The sequence below is a fragment of the Cupressus sempervirens genome, chromosome 9, assembly GCF_028749045.1.
Source record: "Cupressus sempervirens isolate cs-2001-9-10 chromosome 9, ASM2874904v1, whole genome shotgun sequence".
Taxonomy (NCBI): domain Eukaryota; kingdom Viridiplantae; phylum Streptophyta; class Pinopsida; order Cupressales; family Cupressaceae; genus Cupressus; species Cupressus sempervirens.
Genome location: NC_143126.1, coordinates 256,070,872 through 256,098,396, shown reverse-complemented (window position 1 = coordinate 256,098,396; position 27,525 = coordinate 256,070,872). Strand labels below are relative to the sequence as shown.

The 27,525-nt window shown below is 37.1% G+C and overlaps 1 protein-coding gene across 1 annotated transcript in view; it reads left to right on the top strand.

The window, feature by feature from the left end:
• LOC149538418 (RmlC-type cupin) overlaps nucleotides 1-27,525 on the top strand; it is a 42,550-nt gene that overhangs the window by 13,583 nt on the left and 1,442 nt on the right. The gene's annotated exons all lie outside the window — the stretch shown is intronic.

Sequence of the window (27,525 nt, the reverse complement as noted above, 5' to 3'; positions counted from 1 at the left end):
TTTTATATAAATTATTGTAAAGTTATAATATAATATAAGAAGCGATTAATTGGTCTTCATTATAAATGGGTAATTGCAATTATAAGTGGATGGTTTGTGGGGTGACTGGAAATCACAGCAAATTGGAGACATGACTTTAGTGTGGAATGGGTCGTGACTCCACACTGGGTCAAACCCATTCAAAATACAAATTCCCGCCACGATATTAATGGCAGGAGATTTATCGGTGGTAAAACACCAACGTGAAACATATAATTACACTATCTTATCAAGTATAAATTGTAGAACGTTCAAAGCATTCAGATCATAGCAAGCGCTTCAACTAACATTCTGTATCGGTTGTTCTGTAGTTAATGTGAAATTAATAAAGGAATTTAATGTCATGCCTAAAATAACAGGGCAAAAACACACCTTTTTTTAATATTTAAATTTTAAAGTTAATTAATCCACAAAGCATGATATATGTTTGACTACAACTTACATGATACTTTAGGTTTTGATATGAATCTATATATTTGTTTCACAAGTTAAACTATAGGTATGTTGAAAGGCAAATATAGGTTTCCCTAACAATACCTTAACACTTCATTTCAGTTTATAACCAACGTGTAGGATTAAATCATTATATTTAACTTTCGTTATTTAATTGATTTCGACATTTGTCTATATTATATTAGACCCTAATATAACACCCCCACTAACTAACTTTACTAGCTTATTTCACTCTCTAATCAAAACAATCGATTCTTTAAAATAAAACAGCCAAATACTAATTAATTTAAAAGATCTAAGCATTAATACTTTTAAATCGTATACTAATTAAACATACTAACTCATCTTTTAAAATCAATCTTAAATTTCACTATATTAATATTAATTAATTAAATTTTATCAATCGCTTTCTAAACATTACTAATATTAATTAAATCTTACACGACAAAATAATATATATTTTAATTAAATTAAATTAATTTAAAACAATATATTATTTTTATTTCCCTTTCAAATAGTCCACACGTAAATCAACAATATACTATATCTACTAGCAAACATAAATTAAAACTAAAACTAATAACACTTAAATCTACAAATCTATTCTAAAATGAACATATTTAACATTAATCATATAGTTTGAATAAATAAAAAATGACATTACAATTTAAAATCATAGGCTTATTTAACATTAAATAACATTAATGTACTGTATTAAAAAAGAATAACAAACTAAATTATAACTAACTTAACATGTAACACATCCTATCTTTAATTTTAAAAATATTACTAACCCAACCACTAACCTTACTATTTTTTTTTCATCACTTACTTTCTAACATAGTAATCCTAAGTTCCTAACACCTAACTACCCCTAACCCCAACCCATTTCCTACTCCCTAACCCTACCTACCTAACCCACCCACTTACCCCCTTTCCCCGCCTGTCTTCTCCCACATGGGCACACTGCCCGACTCTACCCTTGCTGACCTAGGGAGGCATGTGGGTGGGCGGTGCCATGGTTTCCCCCCTCCTTAGCGCTTTTAAAGAGCGCCTACTTGGGAGCCTCCCCCCCCCCCCTTTCATTTAATGACTTGTTTGACAAAAAAACCCTTACCCATTTCCTTGGCTTACGTGCTCCCTTGGAGGGCGAAGGGGTGACGTCAGCACCTTGGAAAGCATTCAAGGTGAGTGTTTGTTTTTGAATTGAGCACGGTAAAGTTATGGTAGTAAAGTTTATTAGGTGGGAGGGGTAAGGTTAGGATAGATATATATAGATATTTACTTTTTAATTGTTTTTGTTTTTATGGCAATAATTATTTATAAGACTATTATTTAAATTATGCCAAGGATCAGCGGGAATCTTTTAAGTATATTCTCTGTTCAAGAAGAGGATTAAAAACTTTCCCATACAAAGGGTAGAGAGCATTTTTGCTTTAGGAAGATAGATTTTTTTTCAATAGCCCCCTTTTTTTTTTTTCTAAGTGTAATATTTTCAATACAATTTATTTTATATGGCAAGGGGGTATTACTTTTTTTAAAGTTGTATTATAGCATTGAGTTTGATGTTATGTTTATTCATTAACATAGGAACATTTCTTTTTTCAGTAAATACGAAAATAGAAAATGAAATTCTATTTATAAAATTGAATTTTCTTAACACACTTTGGAATCAAGTTGCATAACTTTATCTATCATCAAATCATCTAATTACCATTTAAACATATGAATACAAATTTGAATTATAAGAATACCGAAGGGAAGGTAAAACATCATTGCATCTATTTACCAATAAGCATATGCATATAAATTGAATCATAAGGAATATCATATGAAAAGAAGATACTCATTTTTTTTCAACATACATGGGCTAGCCACTTCTTATTCATTTTATTGAATCACTTGATTCAAAGACTCTGTCGAGAAAGAACTAGGGAAGAAATCCCGACATCATGGTCATTTTGAAAATAAGTTTAACAATAACTTTTTACAATAGGATCATTATCCCGAGGAGAAATCTCCCAAACATTTGAATTGAAACAACAACTCTGAATTTATGCTTGGCTTCATATCAAGGTAGCCACTACGAAATCTGCAAATTACAACAAGGTAACCATGGAGAAATGAAAATTGACCAGGAGACAAACAGATTTAACACGAAGACACATTCAACCCATTTACTCCCATCCCAGGTTTGCACAATAGGTTCATTACCGAATCAGACTAGGGAGAAGGTGGATTTTTCTAGAGCAGGAGAAGTCGGTCACAACACTATAACATATGCCCCTTCTGAGGCTATAATCACAAGAACTTCCGTTCTTTCACTTTTCAATTTCCAAAACACAAACATGGTTTGTACTGATGACTAGGGGCCCATATCACCCAACTCTCTCCCTCTCCTCGTCATGAGGAGAGACTCTGCACTACCTAAAGTCCAATTGAAGCCCTCTTCCTGTACATGGCCACTTCTGCTCTATCTAAGGGTGAGTAATGCTAACACAACCCTTATAGTTTCCCTTATAAATCAAAATGTAAAACACGGAAAGAAATCATTTAAGAAATCCATCACAATTCCATCCCTAACATGTTCATCATACATACGAATACACACACATGCAAAAAACCTACTTAAGCAATGAAAACACAACACAAAGACACGAACTTGAAGGATTTCTACTTTCACAAATGGTTATGGCAGACTGAAAATTTGAGAAGAGCTATCCGTCTTCCTCCTTCAATCCTCACTTTACTCTCTAAATGTAGAGATTGGGTGAACACTCTTCCATCCTCAAATCTACAACTAAATAGGCTCCTAACTCAACCACTTACAAATTGCAATAACTCCTCACTTGACTAAGGGCATCTAGAGTCTTCTAACTTAACTCTATAATTAAGAAAAACTTTATGGTGGAGTATAAAGTTGACAAACTCATGGTAAAGCTCCAATTTTCCACTAAAGCAAAAATGAGATATTTGGGTGGTCACAAAAGTCAACAAAAGGGGCTAGAGGGGTGGAAAATGCCCCCAACCCATACATATACCCCTTAGGCACTTAGTTTTCATAAATTTTGGCTTCTAGGACTATTTAGGGACCTATTAAATTGTTTGAAAAATTTGGACTTTCTAAAAGCCTTAGGAATGAAATCTTACCACTAACCTTAGGGTAATTAATTCCGATTACCAACTAATTAGTTTAGTTTACTAACCTAGTCTATCTCAAATTAATTAGGTTACTCGGTTAACCCTAATTATCATGTTGATATACATATACGAATTACGAGTGTTAAGTGATACTATAAAATCATTGTTACAAAACATTAAGCACTTTACGATTATAGAATGATACATTCAATTTACGATACAAATAAAATACGAAACAGTGGGGTTTGCATCTTTCATTAGACACAACCCTGGTTTTCACAAACTGTACATAGGGTCGAGTTTCAATTCTCCGTTAGATTTCTCGACTAATAATCCTACACACTGAATTCACACATCAGTAGTTTGAGAAAAATCACATGCATATATTTAAAACTTATTTGGATAATCACATAAATCAAAACATAAATCTTTCATATAATTAATTGTTATTTCATTTCTGCTTATATATTTAACCATTAAAATTTGCATAATCAAGGTATTAATCATATTCCTGATCCTGCATTCATTTACTGTACTAATCATCAATATGCATGTTTATAAAACATTTAAATAACATAATTAACATTTCAAAGTAAAACATCACACGACATAAAATAACATAATAATGTCCGGTCTATTCGACAATGTCTCGACATATCAAGTCATAATGTATCAAAATAACAATATATCAGCTATACTATGATGGGTCGAGGCGAGGCCTTACATCTTCCCTCACTAGGCATGAACTTCTTCTTGGAGTTCATCAAAAGGATATGGGTACCGGGATCTCATCTGTGCTGCTTCCTCCCATGAAGCCGTGACCTCATTATAACAATCCCATTAGACCCTAACCTGGTCTAGTTCTCGGCCTCGAAGAGCTAGGGTCCGTCAGACAATAATACGGATTGGCTCCAACGCTAGCTGCCCATCCGACTCCACTTGCAAGGAATTCCAATCTAGAATGTGAGACTTGTCATAAATGTATTCTCTAAGTACAGAAACATGGAACACATCGTGGATACGTGACAGGCTAGGTGGTATTCTATTGGTCCTATCCTCTCTAGGATCTCAAATGGTCCAACGAACCAAGGTGCCAACTTAGAGCCCTTTCCGAATCGAATTGGACTCTTGTGCAGTTGCACTCTGAAGAAGACTATCTTCAACCTTATACTCTCAATCTATCCTCTTCGCATTAGCATACTTCTTCTGCCTATCCTGTGCCTCTCTAAGACACTGTTTAATCAGGGTCACCTGCTGCTCCATCTCTCTCACTAACTAAGGACCAATAGATGCTCTATTCTCGATCCTATCCCAACTCAAGGGCATTCTGCAAGGTCTTCCATACAAGGCCTCATAAGGCGGCATACCTATAGAGGAATGGTGCCCATTGTTATAGGAAAACTCCACAAGATGCAAGTATTCCTCCCATTTGACCTAATGGTCCATCACGTACATACGTAACATGTCCTCCAAAACCTGATTCACTTGCTTGGTCTAACTGTTGGTTTGAGGATGGTACGTTGTACTGAAATTGAGCCTAGTGCCCAATGCTGCCTGCAACTCTTTCCAAAATGATGAAGTGAACAGTGAGTCCTTATCTGAGATGATCTTATGGGGAATGCCATGAAGTCTGCCAATGTCCCGCAAAAACATCTGAGCTATGTCTTGTGCTGTGTATGTAGTACGCCTGGGTGAGAAGTGGACAACCTTGGTCAATGTGTCAACCGTCACCAAAATGGCATCATGGCAAAGAGAAGACATGGAAAGACCAATAATAAAATCCATAGATATAGCATCCCACTTCCACTCTGCAATTTCATGAGGTTGAAGAAGCCCACCGGGATGACGATGCTCTGTCTCCACCCTCTGACACTCAAGGCATCTTGCAACAATGCTAGCAATCTGTACTCTCATGCCTGGCCAGCGATAATAACTGCCTTAGATCTGTATGTAATTTCTTAACACCGGGGTGCGTTGCATAAGGTGCTCAATGAGCCCCAAGTACAATGAGCTCGCGCAAACCCCCAATGGAAGGTACATACATACGTCCTCTATGATGCAAAAGTCCATTAGACTCCAAAGAATACTCTGAATACTTCCCTTCCAAGGGTCTTTGAGAATGCACCAACTAACTTCTGCATAAAGCTCATCCGTTGGCAAATGATGTAGGATCCGCTCTCAAATCGGTGCAAGTAGTCACAGAAAAGCTCATGGCACCTTCTACTTAAGGTATCTGCAACCACATTCTCTTTTCCTTTGATGTAATGAACATCAAAATTGTACTCACAAAGGAACTTCATCCACCTTCTTTGCCTAGCATTAAGGTTCGATTGAGTAAATATTTATTGCAAACTCTGGTGGTCATAATGAAGTTCAAATCTATGACCTAGAAGGAAGTGTCACCACCTCACTAAAGCATGAACAACTACTGTAACTTCTAGGTCGTGAGTAGGGTGATTGAGTTCATGAGTCTTCAACTTCCTAGATTCATAGGAAATAGGTCATCCATCCTGCATAAGGACTGCCCCTATACAATCTTAGGATGCATCGGTGCACACCACAAAATTTGTAGAAGGATCTGACACTCCAAGGATTGGTGCACTCGTGAGGGCTATCTTGAGCTCTTGAAAAGCTATATCACACTTCTCTGTCCACTCATACTTTTTCCCCTTTTTTTGAAGAGATGTGATTGGGTGTGCCAATATAGAGAATCCCTCAATAAAGCATCGGTAATATCCTGCTAGTCCCATAAAACTCCTCACTTCAGTGACACTGGTGGGTGCTGACCAATCCATGATGGCCCTAATCTTTGATGGATCTACTAAGACTCCATCACTTGATATAACATGACCCAAATAATGTATCTGAGGTCTATAGAATGCACACTTCGACAAGCTGCCATAAAACTGGTTCTCTCTCAACTTCAGCAACACTTGTCTCAGGTGCTCTTCATGCTCCCCATTACGAGAATATATCATAATATCATCAAGGAATACGACCACAAACTTATCCAAAAAGGTATGGAATACTCCATTCATGAGGCTCATGAGTATAGTTGGAGCATTCGTGAGGCCAAATGGTACTACGGTGAACTCATAGTGACCTCACCTTGTACGCAATGCAGTCTTGTGTATATCACTATCCACAATCCTCAACTGATGATAACCCGACTTCAGATCTATCTTCGAAAATACTCGGGCACCCCGTAATTGATCGAATAGATCATCAATCCCGGGAAGCGGGTATCGATTCTTAATGGTTACTTTGTTCAATTGCCGATAATCAATGTACAACCTAAGTGATCCATCCTTCTTCTTTACGAAGATCACTGATGCACCCTAAGGTGACACACAAGGTCGAATATGCCCTTTCTCTAAGAGTTCCTCCAATTGAGTCTTCAGCTCACCAAGCTCATGAGTAGCCATCCTGTATGGTGCTCTCGATACTGGCTTGGCTCCTAGCACAAGATCTATGTGAAAATCCACTGCTCTAGGTGGAGGCATAGCAGGGAGCTTTGAAGGAAATACATCTGCAAACTCCTGCAGAATTGGGAAATCATCAAGGGATGGCTTTCCCTTTGAATCTTCCTCTCTGTCACTAATGGTGATAGCGAACAATTGACATCCCTTTCGCATGCATCGTCTAAGCTGCGTAGTGGAAATCATACAAAGGGATACTGGTCTCTTTACTCCGAAGATCACTCTAGAGATCCCATATTCATCCACAAATTCTACCCCCTTTTGTTGACAGTCCATCTTGGCACTGTGGGCATAAAGCCAATCCATGTCAAGGACAAAATCATAAGAACCTAGAGGGGTAATGTGTAGATCAGACATTGTGGTCATGTCTCCAATTTGAATCTGGCAATTATGCACCATGGAACTAACTGACGCTTTAGCTTTTGAGGCTAACTCTACTTCCCAACTTACATCCTGTCTAACTGCCACTAGCCCGCAACGCTCCACTACATATGGAGATATAAAAGAGTCAGTAGCTCCGAAATCAAATAAAACAACAACCATACTACCCTATATTATACTTGTGGCCTCGATAACTGTGGCCTGATGCTCAGCCTGGCAGTTGTCAACTGCTGCAAATACTTTGTGGGATCTACCCATGTCACCAATTGTTGGCTTTGAAATAGCCTCGCTTTGACCACTGGATGATTGTCCCTGCAGACACTCTCTAGCTATATAACCCATGCCACCACAAGTGTAGCACGGTCCTCAGGTGTAAGACAGTACACCTATGATCTGGATTGCTGTGGACCTCCTAACCTACTAGATACACTGTATCCACCCCTGAAAGACTGCTGAGTCTTTGCTGACTGAGATTGTGGGGCATGTGCCTTCTGATTCTATGTAGGACCCTGTGACTGTCAGATAACCCTATGAGGGTTTCTGCTGCTGCTGCTATGGTTTCTGTTGGCCCTTAGAGGACCTTGCTGCATAGTTTTGATTCCCTTTCCAAGGGGGTTTCTTCTGTCCTGATTGCTGGGTAGAGTTTCAGTTCTGAGACTGATCCCAAGACTCCTGTCTACCTCGAGTATCCTCTCAACTACCTATTTGAAAGTGGCAGGGAAGGCCAAACGGACTGCACCTTGGAGTGAGAAATTTAGGCCCATGATGAAGTGATGGACTCGTAATTTCTTGTCCTTCATGTATATAACATAAGGAAGGAGCTCAAGAAACCGACTTTCATACTGAACTGCTGTAAGCCCCTCTGATTTAGAGAATGAAACTCCTTTATTTGCTTCTGTTTGAAGTGCTCAAACAGGTACCTCTCTCGGAATTTGACAAAAAATGTTTCCCCTGTGAGGGTATCCATCCTCACTACTATAGATTCCTCCCGTTGCCACCAATTGGAGGCATTCTCCCTCAGCTGATGGACTGCTAGTCGTGCCCTCAGATTACTCCCATAAGGATGTAATCCAAAATACCGCTGCAAACTCTGTAACTAGGCCTCTGCTACTACTTTGTCAGTGGAACCGATAAACAATGGTGGTTGGAGTCGTATCAACTCCCTGATATCATCTCCTACATGTCTAGGAGGGCTATCGAGTGGTGGTCCTAATTGATGTATCGACTCACCTTCATGATCGCCCTATCCATCAACCTGCCTCGGTGGGGGACTCCTACTCTCTCTATCACTTGCTTTGCCTCCTCTGGGATTGTGTGCTTCCCCTTCAAGAATCTGCTGCCCTGGCTTTACCATTAGTGGTAGCCTTTGTTGGACTACTCCAATCAAGGTCTGGAGGGCATCCAAAATATCCTGATTAGGGTTCGGTGGTGGTGGTGGTCCATCCTCCTATTCTGCCCTAGCACTTGTCGCTCTACGACCTCTGCCTCGTCGGCTATTTTGTGTGACGGGAGGCATCCTACAAAGATTAAAATTTTAGATAAGTTGAAACGTAATGGTTTTTAGGTTCCTAGTGTTGAAACTAGGCTCTGATATTTAATATCTCAGTTTGAATTTATAAAACTTTGACCAAAGTCTGTAAATAGACTCAATACATTATTAGAGATCTAAGTCTACAATCAGACTTGTTCAAGCAACAAATTCTAATATTTGATAAGTGTACCAAATATTTAAAATAACCTATATTAAAATCTGATCATTGAAACTTAACAGGATCTCCTCATGGAAAAACTTCCATTGGGATCTACTCTTCTCTATAATGATGGCTATTGTGTTAGGAGATGAAGCATGGATAGAGAAAAAATGTACAAGCACCCTACTAGGTAGGATACCTTGAGTGAATGTCCATGTGACCGGTCACTGTTACCAAGAGGGCCCAAGTTCTACTTTTGCTCTTAGTGTGGGATGGCTTCAGGCAGACCTATCGTGCTTCCTCTCCCACATCTTAATGTGTTTGAAATGATGTTATAGATATCATATGAAATTTGAATACCATGTGTTATGGAGTAATCCTAATAATAGATATATAAATTATGTGTATATGATTCTTATGTTGTGATTGCACGATTCAAATCCAAGATCACTTTTTTTAAAGAGATCTTGTTAATTCAAAAGGCAAATTGAGAACACACAAATAGAGACAAGAAACAAGATTTATCGTTGTTCACCACAACTTGTGGCTATGCCCGCATTGAGAGCAGAGCATATATATATTCAGTCATTGCAACTTACAACTTAATTACATAGGGCTTTGCCCTCATATTTATACATAGTCTTCAAGAGAAGATGAAGAGACAAATAAGAGGAATATGAAATGAATAGACATGACAGTTGGACTTCACATCCAACAATCTCCCACTTGAAGTTCAACTTATGTTGCAACCTCACATTTGAACAACCTCCCATTTAAACTCTGCTTTCCCTTACCAAACCCATGGCAATAAATTGCCAAAAGACAATCTTATAGCTGGAATAGCAACCACAAGTAGTTGCTAATCACATCCAACTAATCATACAACATCAATAGATTTATAATTGTTACATCCCAATTTTTGGCTCCATTGGAAATGTTTATATAACCGCTAAGGTATCATGTGAAGTCTGTTGACAGGTGAAATTAGTTACAATCATGTGAAATGGTAAGATGGTGAATCGTTGTAATCTCTTATGAGTTGGCATGCTAGTTAACCGTTGTGATGATATTTTAATGCTATCTTGGAAAGTTGGTTATTTATCATGAATTCACGAGAATTGAAAAGGCAGTTAGCCGTTATGATTGTTTATGATTAATAACTTGTTATGGTAATATGATTTAATTGTGGAGAATCTTCTTGTAGAGAGCACGTCAAAGGGTTGGAAGCATTGTCAGAAAAGAATTGGGCACAAGGGGCACCACCATCAATGGGCAAATAAGTATGAATCTTGAATCACCATGCTAAGGGTAAACGACTAGGCAAACAAGAGTGTACGTTGGACAAATGCCATGAGATATTTGGTCAAACATATACAAATATATACCTATCTTTAACAAAATTCATGTTCAAAACCATTATATTCGTTGTTCTATGTTGCTGTCTTTAGTTTCTTCATCATTATACACACACACACACACACACACACACACACACACACACACACATCTATTTACACATATGTATAAAGGTATGATGCCATTATGATATTAAATCTCCAAGCTCGTCTTTATTAACATATGTATAAGTATATACATGCATATATATATCAAGAGGATATGAGGTTAAGATAAATCATAATTCCTCAAATTATGCACGTATGTAGATATACGTATTTTAATAAGCACGACCTTGGGCATAATGATAGCATGATAATATCATTTTGAAAATAACATATATATATATATTTATATATATTTGTTTTAATAAACTTTCCAAAGGAGCTCTTTAATATTTAAATTTGTAACTCTCTATGTGAGGTGTCAAATACACTTGGAACTCCTTGTATTATTGAATTGATAAACCAAGAAATTGATGGTCTTGTATTAAACTACCACCTTGGTTTGCGATTTCAAGCTTTATATGTCTATTTCGCTAAGTCGGGAATCATCTTCTCTTTACCTTTCCTTATGAACTGCAATTCTTTCCATACGGTTTTGTTCTTTCCAGTCGACACCTTTTTCCTTTCGGCTCCTATCAGAGAGTGTTATGCTAAGCATTGCGATTATACAGAGATCACAATTTAGACCTTGGAAACCTGCTAGTCGGGACTACCCGGTATTTGATTTGCAATAATCAGGCTATGTAAATACTTCTATTCTTGTCATTTAGATACCAGAACCACGATGCAATTATTGGTTTTTTAAATTATGCCATTGTTTTTCCTCAAGCATATCTATGATGGAAACTGATTTATAATGACAGGGCATGTCTGCCAAGCTTCTTTATTTTCTTTAACCAATGTCTATGGCGAATTGATACAAATCGATCCAGAGAAGTATGTCTCATACTTTGAACATTAATTCTTTCCTTTAATCTGATGATACAAATCTACATCTTGAGTCTCAAGATGACTAAATGCCAGTAATTAATTTTCTTTTGTGTATCGGCTGAGTGTCAACCATGAATTGCAAATGGAAGATTTCCATAAATGGTCAAATGCCTAGGACTCACCTCAACTGGATGGCCATGAAAGGGATGAAGAGGTGGAGGAAATCCCTGCAAAGGGAAGAACATAAATTAGAACTATTAAAGCATGATAAAATGTATAATTAAACTCTAAGAATGTCTAAGTAAGCTCATGTTGTCCAATTCATATACTCGGTTGTCAAGTCGAGTGGTGCAATTAAGTACTCGGATGCTCAGTGGATGGTCAAGGTGCTCCATGTCTATTCTGGGTAGTGAGGGCCTTTCTCATATGAGATTATGTGAGGATATTTAGAGAGCCCACGGTTGGGAGGTTAAGCCCCTGACAATGTTTCCTCTCTCCACAAGATGCCAAGAAATGCACCAGACAAAGATGAGTTATGCGTTCAAACATTTGCTGGTAACAGGTATTTTACTTTTATGATGTTTTTGCAAGTAGAAGATATGATGGATTGATTTATATCACTGAATCAGTTTATTCCTTTGACGAAAGCAATTTTTCTCGTCGATGTAATTGGTAACCAGTTAGATCGGTTGATCTTCCAACTGAACATGGAGTTTATCTATATGCAAGAGATAGGTTTATTTGATGGATTGTTATTTCTGTCTTTCATTTATGTGAATTATGAAAATGAATGTATCTTCTAATTGTATGTTATTGCCATAGTTAGCAATAGAAAGAAAGGGAATGATACATTAGTATTTGATGCCCTAAATGATACAATGGTATTTGATGCCCTAAACGATACATTTGTATTTGATGCCCTAAATGATACAATTGTATTTGATCTCCTAAATGATACAGTGGTATTTGACGCCCCAAATGATACAGCAATATTTGATGCACTAAATGATACAATGGTATTTGATGGTATTTGTTCTTACGATAAAGTGGTATAGTTATTTGTTCCCCAAGTGGTATGTATGGACTAACTTGGGTTTTGCAAAAGCATCCTTAAACAGATTTTGGTTTTGAATTCTATGGTATGAAGATTTTAAATTCCTTATTAAATTCATTGATGATGTCTTCATGTTACATCCCAATTAAAAATGTTCATATAACTGTTGAGGTTCACATGAAGTCAGCTGATAGTGAAATTTGTTATAATCTTGTGAAATGGTAAGATAGTCAGTCGTTATAATTTCATATGAAGATAACATGTTAGTTGATTATTTATCATGAATTCATAGAATTGAAAAAGCGGGTAGCCGTTATGATTATTTATGATTAATAACTTGTTATGGTAATATGATTTAACTGCAAAGAATTTCCTTGAAGGGAGCACGTCAAAAGGGTGGAAGCATTGTTAGAAAAGAATTGGGCACAGGAGCATCACCTTCACTAGGAAAATGGGTATGAATCATGAATCACCATGGTTGAGGACCTAGCAATTGCATAACAGGATACACACATTAGACACGCATGAGCTATTAAATAAACATTTAAAATATTAATCATTTTAGCTTAATTAATGCGTACCTCAAATGGCTTTTGATTGACTTTTCCACCACATCATTATAATACATATTTATGTACATACATAGATATAAATTAAAGGTGACATCATAATATTATTTTTATACAAGATTTTATTTATTTAATACGTACATTTAAATGCATGTACAAGAAGATAAAATAAATCTTCCAAGATGAAACATGTATTTAGATATACATATTTAAAATGTACGACCTTGGATAAACATTTACTATGTGCCATCTTAATAAGATATATTTACGTGCGAGTAAATAAATATGTTTATAATATTCTTTTGATTTATAACTTTCAAATTCTTTTCCATATTTATTCAATTCCTTTTAGAAACCGAAATGCACACTTGACATATAATATCAGTGTTCAAGAAGACGAATCTTTTAATTCTTTAAGAGTTACGGCTTCTTGGAAGCCTTGATATATCAAATGCCTCTATATATTTGGGAGCCGTGAGAAACCCAAAGAATATGAATTGATTTCTCCTTCCACACGATTTATGATATATCTCTGTAGTTCTTGTCATGTTATTTCCTTCTCATTTTGCCTTTGCTGAAAGCCGTGATTGATAATCACTTTGAGTTTTGCGTCCGGAATTACTTTAGAAAAGAAACTGGTTGTTAGTGTCCAGCCAAGGCTCACGTCCAAGGGACCAGCTATTTGAAACCAAGCCAAGGCTCACATTTTCCATCCTTAGACCAGGTTATGTGGTCAGACTTTCATATTCAGATTGTTGTATGTTTTTCTTAAACTATATTCACATTTGCAGCAAGAAGGAATGTGTTATGAAAATTTCGTACATTACTTCTAAATTTCAATCGAATGGATATTCGATAGTCCAATCTCTCTACGTTGTTGAGTCAAGACCAATTGTAAATGAAAAGTTTATACAACATTGTTTTTCTATAGTATAACAAAATATATAACCTTGCAAGCTTGTTAAGATCATTCTCTAATATTTGATATACTGGAAATTGCAATGATCCAACCCCTGTTGGGGCTTAGTAAAAGCGCTGGATACTCTAAGATTATAAACACCTGGGACTCACCTCGCTGTATGGCCAAGGAAAAGGGTGAAGAGGTGAGATCTGCAATAACATGAAACAGAATCTGATGTGACATAACAATATATATTATTTTAAAAAAGAATCATTTAAAAGCTCATGCATGTCCAATTCATTCTTTGTTGTCAAGCCGAGTGGTGTATTAAGTACTAGGATGCTTAGTGGTTGACAAGGTGTTCCATGTCTTTTCCAGGTAGGGAGGGTCTTTCTAGTTAGAGAAAGTGTGGGGATAAGTTTTAAAGTCCATGGTTGGGAGGTTAAGCCCTTGACAATGTTTCCCCTCTCCACAAAATGTCTGGACGTGCATTAGACAAAGATAAGTAAAGTATTCAAACATTTTTTGTTAACAGGTATTTTACTTTTATGATGTTTATTCAAGTAAGAAGATATAATGGATTAATTTATATCATTGATTTCAATTATTTCCTTTGATGAAAGCAACCTTTCTCGTCAATGTAATTGGTAACCAGTTAGATCAGTTGACCTTCCAACTGAATATGGAATATATCTATAGAATTGTTATTTCAGTCTTTCATTTGTAAGAATAATGATTATGAGCATATCTTCTAATCTTATGTTATTGCCACAGTTAGCAATAGGAAGACAATAGGAAGAAAAGAAATGAAATAGAGGTACCTGACGCCCCAATGATACAGTGGTATCTGATGTCCTAAACGATCCAATGGTAATTGATGCCCTAATTAATACAGTGGTAATCGATGCCCTAATTGATATAGTAGTATTTGATGGTAATCATCATTTGATTTTGATATAGTGGTATTTAATTGTAATTGTCATTTGATTCTAAGTGGTATTTGTGGACTAACCTGGGTGTTTGCAGAAGCATCCCTAGATTGATTTCGGTTTCAAATTCCATGGTATGTAAATTTTAATTTCCTTGGTTAATTCATTGATGGTGTTTTCAATTGTTAGTTATGAGATTTCCGTTTAACTGATTGTAATCGTTAATCTCATTCGGATGAGCATAATTGATATAATTGTCTTCCTATGAAAATGAAGTAATAACTGTATTTCTTTGATATGTTAGTTGTTAGTTAAGACCTGGGAAAAGAGGATGTTACACTTCAATTGTTAGTTATGAAATTTCCGTTTAACTAATTGTAACCGTTGACACAGAAGTTTGCGCCCTTGCTTGAGGTGTGACCCTCAAGCGACTTTGTGTAACATGGAAACAATCTCCAAGCTATGGGACTTGAACTGTGAGATTGAGTCTCCAGAGAAGGCCGACTTCTTTACAATCAGGATGCACCTAATTACGGCTTGAGAGGAAAAGGGAGAAGGAGATGCATGAAGTCAAACTACCTAATCTAATTTAGAGGGGGTGATGCACCCATTTGAAATGGTTACGACTCTGCCCACGATTACACAAAACATCAATTAGACACTCGAACACACAGTCCTTCACTCTAATCTACCTTCAAGGAATCATATGCAGGTTCAGAAATGATTAAATGCTGAATGGAAAGATGTCTTCACAATGCAACAATCATCAACAATTTAGACACAACATATAAACCTTAAAAATAGAAAGAAACATTCAAAACAAGGTGATGGAACCCTACTTTTCGGGAAAAATACAGGGCTCCATTTATGGTGTTAAAAAAAAGAAAGAAAGATCCATATAATCATAGATCTCAAATGCAAAGATGTGAAATACATACACAGTCAACAACCTAATCAGTAGGTGCATTGTAATGCTTATCTTTTCATCTGCTCAAGTGAGTATGTGCCTTTTTGGCATTACCGGTTGTATGAGTCTAAAATCAAGATGGCATCATAAGTAGACAAATCAGAAAAGCAGCATTCTGCTCATATGGAATAAAGGACAGGTTTGAAACAATGAGAGTCAAATCTGCAAGCACTCAAATTCTAACTTCAAAACATTAAGATAGATTCAAGCAAATGTTGCAAGGATGCCAAGATAGATAGGGCTGCTGCTATAGTAAAGTGTTTTCAAGTATGCAAAGTCAGGTGCAGGTGGCTTCCAAATTAAGGGAAGAGATAAAATGCCAAGGTTATTTTCCTAAAACTGTAACTCACAACCTACTGATTTGTCAGCTGTGCAAACAAAATGGCAAAGGCTAAATATGTTGTCAGTCAGAGGCCATATACCTAATGTCGTCACCTACAGCATCCTCATTAGCAGACTTTGCAGAGGGCAGTTTGTGGAGATTTGTTGACTACCAAATTGAATGTTGAGAATAGAAAATGTGCAGATTACCTCTTCAGGGATGATGTTTGTTTTGATCCAGCATATTCTGTACATACACTGTTGTGGGTGATGCACAGGATACAACAACAATAATCTATGAGCAGTTCACCGTGGCAGCTATATTTCAAAGCAACTCGTATCTCCAAACCCACAAGTAATGAATCTTATTTCGTTGCCTTCAAAACTATAAGATAATAATATATGGATGCAGCAGGGATCTGTATAGAGGAATTCAGAATATGCATCTCTATTCTCAAAACATAAAACCAATGAAGAACATATTCATGCCAAGAGTGAAATGAAGGCAGGTGCGTATGAACCTTGATGGAGGAGTTAAAACTGTAGAAATCATATACATGTGAAGAGAAGTTTCAGGTGCAGCATAGATTAACAGCAATCAATTCCTTGAAAAATGGTGTCGTTGGGAGTTGGAGGTCACTTAGCAGAGTAGTTGTCTGAGAGATATTATTGCCCATTGTATATGCTCATCGGTTGAAACTAATAAATAAAGAGTGCCTCAAATAACAGTGATAACAGTAGCCTGAGACAATTACAATGACCGGTGATTTCATAATGGAAACACTCTTGGCAAAGTCACTAAGGAATTGTTCCAAACTTGCGTACATGGTAATGCCGTGAATTTCTATCCCTTGCACATATTCGATTGGGCTTTGTGTTATAGCCAGTTGGAACAACGTTGAAACTAGAGATTGATTGTTTGACGAAAATCAAGTGCTCCTGTCTTTAGACGATATAAGCTTGAATTTCTAGTGAATGTTGCCTAGAATTTGGTGGCCTATGCAGAAGTAATGACTTTCAGAAAGCACAAAAGTGCAATTAAAATTTGAAAGAGCCCGATACAATATGCTCAATCATGGAGACCAGAGCCACTGAAGCATGAATTTTTGTGTTGAATATTACCGATCATTAATAAATTAATATTAATATTTTGTATTTGTTTGCAGGTTCGGGATGTGTCTGTTAGCCTTAGTTTTGAGTTGCCTTTTTAAATTTTTTCTCCGGTTTCCTTTGAAGCCCAAATTCATTCATTGAACAAGCCCTTCTCGGTCTATTATCTTATGAATATCGCTAGGCTTTGCATATAGAGGTTAGTCCTGTGATGTCTGTTGCATTTCTCATGACTTGAACCTCCTTGAACCTCTTTGAAACTCGATTCAAAGTAGTTCAAAGTAGTTCAACCAAAGGATTTCGATACTAATCATTTTTTGCAGGTGGGACCCGCTAAGCATAATGAAGATGTTCGTCTGAACCTCTTCGAACCTCGGTTCGAAGCAGTTTAAAGTAGTTCTATTATTGAAGGTTTTTGAGCACAAGTGTCAATGATTCTCTTGAACAACCGGTCCTCAAGAAATTAATTGAAATATTAGAAATAATGATTGAAGATCATGTCTGATGTAATTTTGTTTGAGACACAAGATTGGTTGTCGTCATGATTTAAAAGGAGCAAATCTTTCATCTGGGAGTCGGATTATTTGTCAAAAACTTGTAATTATTACAAGGACATCCGGGAGGGATAATCATTTAAGGAAGGTGTCTTGTCATAGTTTCGAGCGTGTAAATCAAGCCACAACGAAATCGCCATGAATACCTCATAATGAGGTGGTACCTTCACCAGTATGTCTCCTTCCCTTTTAAAACATAAGTTTCCCATTTGATTGTGTTATCATGTGAAGAGGCGAATTGAAGGAGCAGCTATAAGCGAAGTAAAGAGTTCTGGTTTTCTCTCAGCAAGTTACAGGTGAGAATACAAGAAATCCCTTGTTCTTTCCTCTCTGTATTTCGAAGAACAAAGCAATGTTGGGCTTTAATTTCTTTTGCTTAAATGAAGTCTGTACTGCATTTCTTCGGGAATATTTCTAGTTTAGAATGTAGGAGGCCTGTCATTTTTGATACTAATTTGGAAGGTGTCGAAGTTGAGAAGTTGCAAGGAAATTTTCTTGAGCAAGCTGACGAAGTTAACGGTTGTTTAGAAATTCTAACCAGTGGTTTGATTGAAGCTGTGGCTTTTCCTCCCACCCTTTTGAGTCCCGAGCTACTTCAGTTGTGTATTGACCAGTATGATGTGAGAACCAAGAGTATTTTGAATAAAGATGGGGAACTAGTGTTGTCCATCTTCAGGGAAATTATTTCATTAGTATTGTGTTCGCCTGAATGTACCTTTGCTGCTTTTAGCCTTACCCAGTCTCTAGTTGAATATCAGGGAACTCCAGATAAATACCGTAACATGCTGGCTAGGAAATGGACAGAGACTAAGTATAAAGGTAGCTCAAGACTGCTCAAAATAATCACCAAGGATCATATGAAGCCTCATGTTCATGACCTCATGGTTTTATTGCACCGGGTTAAAGGTTCTTCAGATGTTTTCCTCTTTGAAGATTGGATGTATCGTTATGTAGAAATCATTCTAAAAGGAGAACAGTTTTTAGATTGGGTGGAACTAATAGCCAATTCATTGAGAAACCAACTCAAACATGCTAAAGTGTCGAGAGAAGATTTCTATATGTCTTCCTATTTGACCTATTGCATTGCATGTGTTAGTAATATTACTTCTCTTCCTCATGAAACTTGGAATGAAGACGCAACTGTCTACCAATATTGTCCCCTGCTCCAAAGAGATAGAGTGTTAGAAGATTTCCAGAGAACACATGATGTGCTGATAGAAAGTGTGTATTTGAACCTCAAAAAAACACCCATGCCAAGGATATCCCCAGAAACCCAAAAGCTAATTCAAGTTTATGGGAGTTATTTTATTCAATTTCCTAAGTTCACATACTTATGGATAGGGGGATTTGAAGAAGAACCAATGAAACTACCTCGATATGCTCTAAGATTGTTTTATCATAGCTGAAATTTGTAGACAATTATTTTTAGTGATTAAAGACAATCTACTTCAGGAATAGTGGTAGTTTGTTTTTCTTGTTAAGCTTGGTTCTTTAACTTGCAACAACATGATTAATGCCTTAGTGGTTGGTAGCAACTTGCTCAGTTTCAATTTTGGATCCTACCAAGGAAGCAGAAATTTCGACAACAAAAGTTTCGCAACTAAAGTACTTGGTTTGAAAGGTCAGTCACCTACAGTTCCATATTTAGAAGATCTGTGGCAAGATTGTAATGATGAGGAAGAAGTGATAAAGAAGGATCATTCAAGATTAACTCTTCCACAAATTAATTCTCTCAAATTGAAATTTCAATTGAAAGGAGTAGTTGAGGATGCTTCGGATATCATTGAATTGGGATGGGAAGAAGCAAGTGAACTAAAACAAATAGAGGTAGACTGGAGTCAGGATGAGGAAGATGATGTAAATTTGAGAACCAAATCTATTCTCACTCACATAGATAACTGGTCAAGGAGAAGAAATATGAAGGCTGTCAATGAAAAACAAATTGGAAAATCCCCAAAGGTGGTTTCTTTCTTTGAAACATGAACCTTTGACATCTCGATTTCGTCTTATGTTGCAGGTAACAATTCGGCTCCCAATAAGCAGAAAAGAACACCATCTCCTAAACAAACCACGATGAACCCCTAGAACCAGGTCAAAGACTAAATCCGAGGCACTCATGTAGCAGGAGATTCAAAAGGAGAAAATGATGTCTCAAGGACAAGGTCTAGGAGAAGAACTCAGTTTCTCGGATAATCCGGATGGTGATGTGCAGTTAATAGATGCTTTCGAGTCAGACCAGCCTAAACTCATGACTCCTCCCAGGGGAAGTCAAGGGATGACTACTACTCCTACTACTCCATCATGGTTGTCTCATTCAGTCATCAAGAAACGAAACTTGCAACCTGTGTCTACACCTGTCAAAGATATCGTCACCAAATATGCAGCTTGTGGTTCTAAGAGTAAAAAGATGAAGAGTGATGCGTGTTTGATCAAGGACCTAGTAACTGGAAAGGTAATGGTAGAGGTGGCCACATACAAATAGTAAGATGAATCTAGAGAAATTGACGCCCAAGGCTTTAAGGTCACCACTGTAGAATTGGGGGCCATTACTAGAGACACCGGTAATCACTTCTTTAAATTCTCTGCAGACCATATGCTAACTCAGTCAGAAAAGGATGGCAATGAGAAGAAAGAGCGAAAGGCACTGGTAATTTCTATGACTGCTTATATAGATTCGTTGATGAATTTGGGTGCTCTTCCACTGGTTCAGACTCTGCAGTCTTTTGATCCCAATTCCTCAGACAGCCAACCGTTGGTTAAGCAGATGCAAAGGGGTAAACTACTCTTAGACGCGGTACAGGAATGGGTGACATCTATAATAAAAGAAGGTAGTAAATTCATTCTAGATTTTACCACCACATACACGGAAGGGGAGGTGTTGTTAGGTGAAATTCAAACCCTTGTGCCAGTATGGGAGGTTGATCAGAATTGATGCCAAGCAATTGTGTTCCAAGTTCATGAAGTGAAAAAATACGGAGTGTTGAAGTTTCTGAGTGAAAATCCCATGAAAATTGTGGACTCATGCATGCTGTTCATCCTAAAGAGCAATATGGGTTGGAAGGAGTCGATTTACAAAGGAGCCATTGAAGTGATGCGATCAGTGAAAACTGAAATCTTTGGAATGCATAAAGAACTCCTAAAGGATATGCATGTTGTTAATCCTACAGGAATCCTGTAGTTCGAAGATGACAACATGGACTCATAAGTCTTAACCAAAAATTTCGATGATGCTCTGACAGGAATCAGGGACAATGATGCACCTACTTCCGGAGACTTCACTACTTTGGCAAACATTGAGTCGATGTTATATCTGAATAAAAATCTCATGCCAAGACAAAGTCGCCGAATTAAAGAGCTTAAGTGGCAAAAGGATGCTTGCAGGTCAAAGCTACTTAGTCTAAAAAATCCACACTCCCATGCAATGCAGGAATTCACAAATGCCTTTAGGAGCTGGAAACTGGTGAAGCAGACCATGGCGGATGGAGAGATGGCTGGCGGAGGCGTCTAGTTGAAAAAAGTTACTTTCTATTTTGTTTTTCAAACTGCTTTCAAAACTGTTTCTTGTTATCACAACTATTTTTCACTGAAAGGCTGGGCTTTAATGGAGGCCTTTTCAGGTTTGTCAAAAACTATAAATGCTGGAGCATTTAGCTAATTAGGGGTTAGATTTTCAGTAGCCTAGATAGACTTTGATAAAGCTAGTACTGTTTTAAGTTGATTATATGGAAACAACGATAGGCACGTAGAAGTATATATGGAAGTGCTCTCTTAAATGACTTTGTGCTAAGGAAATCTTTCGAAAAAAATAAAATAAAAAATATGTATATATATATATCTATCATATTTCGTTGTGCTTTAAAACTTGGTGTTTGAGGCGGATTCAATCATGGTTACTTTGTGAGCTGTGAAAATTAGTTCTATATGACATCTACTGCTATTTCTTTGTGGTTCATTTTCATTTGTCTTTCTCCAAAATTAGTTTGAGTATTGTAATGTTTAAATTCCTAGTCAAGTCTTGCTTGTGGAAAGACTATGAGCTTTTCATTCATTGAATCTTTGAATATGTAAATTATTACCTTAGTACCCAAGAGTATATGAGTGTTCCTTATGCACTTTCTGGCAAAAGTGTGCATTCAGTTAGTTTTGATCTTTTGAACTTATTGATAAATCTTTTGTAAAGGGAGTTGTACCTGTAAAATTAAGAGGGAAACGAATAACACAATGTTTACCCAATTGTTATGAACTTTATTGGATTTTCCAAGCCTTGGGCATAGATTGAATTATTGTTTTAGTAGGAAAAGACAATCTGTTCACTAACAATATCTTAAGTTCAATCAAGCACGATGGAAAACCACTTGCAGGATACACGCAAAAGGATGAGGGAATCGAGAGTTTGAGTGGTGTGCAATGAAGGAAAGATCCACGCGGATGAAGTGATTGGATACTGCGGAGTATAGCCTACAAATTGCTGTTCGGTGGATAGAAGTTGCACAAAGAGGCGCCCATGGGAGTGAAGGAGATGGCATCCGATTTTGTAAGCCACAGAAGTGATTGAACCATCAGTTATACTTTAATATTATTAAAATCATATTAAATATTAAATACTAGTTAGTTTTTTATGAAGAGGTGCAAGGTTTGGAAAGGTAATTGATACCTTTTGATCCTTTATAAATATGTAATGAAAAATCAAACAAGGACCACCATTGATATATACCAAAACTCTCTGCATATTCTGAAGCATATGTGCTATTTAAACTCCTTTCTTGGAAGAGATTGAAGTTTGAACCAAGCTCTTGGATATTGAATTATTGGGCATAAATTTTGATATTGTTTGAGATCAAATTGTGTTGAGTGGAGCATCAACATTTGAGTGTCTTCAATACGATTTTTTCTACAATATAATTAGTAAGATTTTTATTTGCTTTAGAGTTAAGTTACTATATAGTTCGTCTTTTGTGATCATCTTTATTTTCTATTAATAATTTGTTATTAGGATAAGTGGATCAAATTGCTCATTGCTATATAAACCCGATAAATACAAATATTGTGAAATATTGTGATTATTTCCTTATTTGTATCTATTTTGTCTCTATAAGGGTTAAAAGATCATAGATTGGTTCAAATACGCATAAACACAAAGTGATTTGATCCTGATAATTGAATTGTTTTTAGATTTAATATACATAATATCATAGAGTTGTATGTGAAAATGTATAGTTTTGACTCTATCGCCCTTTTAAATTTCGGCACTGATCACTAACTCGCTCATAATTCTCAATCTATATGCTAGCAATATTCTAATCTCTTTTCTTTAAGGGTTTGATATCTATTTGTTTTAATAATTCACTTTTGATCTTATTTCAGCATTCACAAGTTTATTAAAGTAATCGTATTTTCGAAGATTAAAACTCACTATTAGCAATCCATAAGTTTCCTTAACCTCTTGCCATTTTGGGAAACTGTCTTTGCATTAAATCTATCTGCTATAAACGTCTTCGATCCAAGTTTGTTATCCAGGATCAGGTGCATCGGCCTTGGTTTTGTAGAGCCAGAAGCGCAGAGGATCTAGATCAAATTGATTGATCTTGCAAGTTGGCCATTACCGGTTAGATATCCCGACATCGATTTGGCAAGGTTTGTAGGATTCTAATCTACGGTTCTGGGAACCAACACAAGGCAAGATATATGCATAGATAATGAATGACAAGAAGAGGTAAAGAACAGAGCTATTTCATTAATGGAAAGACAAAAGTTGCAGAGCATAATGCTGCTGCAAAATATAGACAAGGAAGAGCCCTCAAAACATATTTACAACTGCCTTTTATAGAGTTCAGGCATAACTTTGATATTACATTGAGTTCAAACTCCAACCAGGTGGAGTTGGATTGTAGAGAAGAGCAATAACTGCTGATTAGAGACAATCATAATCAGATGCACATCCCCATACAGAAGATTTGATCCTTGCGTGCAAATTTGGCATTGAATAAACAAAAATGATGGCCATAACTGTCTTGGCTGGGTAGATGGCTAACCCAAGGCAGTGGAATGAAGCAAACTGCATCATCAGGCATGGGGAAGACTCAAAAGTGGTTGTAGGTGATCAAAAGGACCTGATTTCCATCAACGAGTTGCTAGTTTCATGTTCTCGACTGTGCCAAATTAGATATATCAGAAAGTCAACTAGAGTCAATCCTCAGACTTGCCATGTGGCCCTATATCCTTGAAGTATTTTGCCACCTCGCCCAACCCTCTTTCTATTATGTTGACCTACCGACTGCCTCATCATTTCGTGGCTTCGCAACTCATCTTCTTCGTTAACTGCTTAGTCATGTGAAACTGCGATGTCTTCATTATATGCCATATCTCTTATCATCTTACTCTTCTGATTGTTGCATCCTTGCGAATATTAAAAAATTAGCCTTCCCACATCTTCGCCGTGGTTTGGACCTAATAGTGCTCTAGCTGCGCGATGATGCTAAGTCATCGTTTTGCACTTGTCACCCATTAGAACTGCTCAACCCAAAGCTTGCCTGGGACATGTGATGTTGCACCTAGCCATTAACTGCTTCAACATTCATGTTCGCAACCTCGCAACTTAAAAAGTCATCAATGCTTTGTAGACCGCAATATTGCGATAACTGCTAACCTGACTATGCGCTTCGTCGCAACCGCAAAACATCTAACATTTACTTTGCCTATGATGGTACGATGCCTTGTTTTCAACTGTCGCCTCTTCGCAACTGAAAACCTTAACTACATGTCAGACCTTGCGAACATGCGACAAGGCAATTCGCATCATCGCCACCTTAACTCTGGGTAAGCCCTAACCATGTGCGACGATGCAAAAACTGGATTTGACTGAGGATGTTGACTATCGCATGGTCACAACTTGAAATACTAAAGCCTTATCGATGGAGTGGTGTTGATTCAATTGACCTGCTTCAATTCGACAAGGCAATCCTTCAAAACGGATTGTCTCTTGACCCTTGCGACGATGCGATGAGGATCTCATATGAATCGGGCCCACCAAGACACGTGCCATCTCGTCGCTTCCTCTTGACCTGAAAGCGGAGTTCAACATTTAACTCTGCGACAATGCAAACAAAGTGTTTTGCATCATCACAACCTTGACCATGGATTACCCTTAATTGTATGCGAAGACGCAACTGCCCTTCAAACTAAATGTCATCACACCATCACAACTTAAGTTGATAACCTTAGTTCTAACCTACAATAGTGCGATCAATAGTTTTGCGCAAATTCATGACCTTAACTGTGATTTTCTCTGAACTTTCTGCAACAGTGTGAACAAACCTTTTCGTAACCTCGCAGCCTAAACCCCAAGTTGACATTAATTGTATGTGACAATGCGAAGAAGGGGCTATCGCATGGTCACAACTTGAATTAGTTATAAGGATAGAACATGCAATATAAAAGGTTTGAAGACTTAGGCATATAAAAGGTATGACCAAGGTTTTTACGTATCCCTTTCAACTTAGCATGGAAATAAATGAATAATTCAAGAATGTGGTCATGGCTATCACCCTGGGTTTTCATGAGATTGCTCAACATTGGCATTTTAGAAGGGGGGCTAAAATGGTTAACAGTAACCATTAATCTCATTCACATCATCATAACTGATATAATTGTCTTCCTATGAATATTAATTAATAATTGTATTTCTTTGATATGCTAGTTGTTAGTTAAGACTCGGGAAAAGTGGTTGTTACAAAATTACATAACCAACTTATACAATAGCTCACCAAATATACCATCTTCCAACAAAATACACTAGAAAACCATTGGTGTGCAAAAAAACTAGAAGACCATTACAAAGAAATTTAAATTGCATGAGCAATGTGAACTAACAGTTGACTCACTCTACCAATCAGCGCATAGAAGGTCTGGCATTAACTTGAGATGATCAGCAAACCACAACCAACTTTCTGCAAAATGACATCTTCCAGGTCCTCATTAAAGGACCACGTATTGTTGTTAAAAAACAATGATGTACAACAATAATAGATGACCTTAAAAACTCTTGGAAGGAACACCCTGCAAACCATAATTCATCCTTCTACCAACACCATCAAGTGCCCAGCTTTATCAAGTATGATCTCCTTTATCTCCCCATGTAAGAGTATTTACAACACCCAAACACGATGGATGAAAGCCCCTATAAGCAAGATGATCAAACATTCCAAAACCAGGAATAATCTAAAACTATCTCCTAAACTCAAATGCACAAGGAGATAAATTTGCCGAGTAGAGGAAGAGTGGAGAGTGAGAATGCTCCTCCAAGATACACCAAGTCACAGTGACTCTTCTCCAAGAACAATCTCCACTAGGTCTATATTGAACTCGCGTCCATCCACAAGTGTAGGCTCCTTGGACTTCACACTGAAACCTCCAAAGAGAAACCGTCTAAACAAATGTTCTCTAAACCAAGAGAACTGTAGCCTCACCCAAGCATCTTAGTTTTCAAGAGCACCTCCATGGCCAATCCGCCGAAGTATAGATAACAAGAGCACTAACCACACCAATTGTCAAAACTCTCACTACACATTTGCATAACCTCGGAAAACAACATGACAACTTGAACTCCACAAATCAAACTTCATGCTCCAAAAAACGAAACCTTTCAAGAGATCCTATATCGTGCCAACGCTCTAATCTAGAGTCAAGAGCTCATCATGGCACAATAAAAACCATCTCCAATCACATGGAGGAAACCATTTGTCGACAACAAAAATGTTACTATCAAAACTCTTATTGCAGTGTGACATCAAACTCTTCATGGTATCAAAAAACAAAATCCGAAACATGATACCAAACATCACACTAAATGATTATACCTGAAACTGAAGCTGCAATTTTTTCATAATAAGCCAAATCGAATAACATGGTTATCGATACTGCCGGTAGTGAAATTTTTACCAGAATGAAAATAAAACAGGTCCAAAAACGCCTCTCTGTTTGTACCCATTATCAGATTCCACGCAAAAATGACAAACAGAAAGATGCTAAATTTACACATCTTTTCTCAAAAAAGGTAGCTCCAATGCCAATATGAAGTCTATCACGAGGATCATCATAAGCAAGTGCTGGAAAAAAATGGTTTGGATACTATTATAATCATTTTGTCAACTTTAAGTTTACATATATCAGTTTGTTCAAATCAGCAGTGCCTATATATTTCTCAGAATTTTTTTGGTTCTTTCATTTGACAATCTTTCTACTATCCATTCTGATAATTTTGACTGCCATACACTCATTTCATCCTCCATAAAAAACCCTTGAGTCTCTTCACATTCCAGTGCCTCCAATCACATAGATGACAGCCTTTGTTCTCCTGAAGGTTTCCTTAGGGCATTCCGTGCCTTATCCAATGCAGGAGTCTCCCTCTATTATGTACTGAACTGAGGCTGTGAGTGCTTCTCACCCATCGTATTTTCAGTGCTACAGATATTGGTTCTTCTTTGGGATTCACTGCTGCTTTGTTGATGGGCTCACCATACTTTTAGTGCTGCGGACAGTTATGTAGCTTGTCTGCAAGCTCTTTCAAAATGGTATTTAGAAAGCAAGTATAACACTCCTTTTCAATGG